At 59.6% G+C, this 669-nt stretch overlaps 1 protein-coding gene across 1 annotated transcript in view; it reads right to left on the bottom strand.

Moving 5' to 3' along the window:
• The window catches only part of CSUI_008863 (uncharacterized protein), a 5,523-nt gene extending 4,997 nt beyond the window's left edge, over positions 1–526 (bottom strand). The window contains exon 1 of the mRNA XM_068068985.1: positions 1–526. This exon is cut by the window's left edge and continues 4,997 nt beyond it. The gene's annotated coding sequence lies outside the window, so the exon portion shown is untranslated.
• Positions 527–669: the final 143 nt, after the last annotated feature.

The raw sequence follows: 669 nt of genomic DNA on the forward strand, positions 1-669 counted from the left end.
GACTGTGCAAAAGCTACAAGCAACCGCTAACCTCACCTCACCCCTGCGAACAACAATGTCCTGTCTATCCACGGCTGAATTCCGAGGTGCTGCACTTCGCGTTACCTTGAGGACATCGGAAACAACAAAACCCCATTCGAATGTAAAAAAATGAGAGAACTTCACCTTTCTCACCACCGGCCTGCTACCTAACCATCGCCACCCCGCTGCGGGCTCTGGAGAACCTTGTCCCTCGCCCTCCGGGGCCGGTGCCGGTACAGGCCGCCCTTCGGTCAGCCGGTTCATTCACCGGCCGGCATGGCGTAGTGAGCTTGTGCCGCGAGAGCGCCCTCGGTCCCACCTCGCGCTGGTGGCGCTTTCGCATGACACCGTAGATTTGTGTGGAGCACATTTTCTCGGGCCTGCTTATCTCTTCAGTACTCTATTCCTCCCCAGCAACCGAAAGCGGATGGAGGAATCAGCTCTGTATCCGCGAAGATTCATGTTTGCTGGTACACGTCGTCCACAGGCCGTGCTGACGCTGTCCGGAACGGGATTCTTCGTGGTAGGCCGAGAAAAGCCGCGTGCCCGTGGCGCGGGTACCGGTGTAACGCCCGCGCTTTCACTCACGGCACGGCATACAGGGCGGCGGCGCAGAGTCAAAGCGCGGGCGTTACACCGGTACCCGCG

Source organism: Cystoisospora suis (genome assembly GCF_002600585.1).
Source record: "Cystoisospora suis strain Wien I chromosome Unknown contig_5106, whole genome shotgun sequence".
In the NCBI taxonomy this organism is placed as follows: Eukaryota; Apicomplexa; class Conoidasida; order Eucoccidiorida; family Sarcocystidae; genus Cystoisospora; species Cystoisospora suis.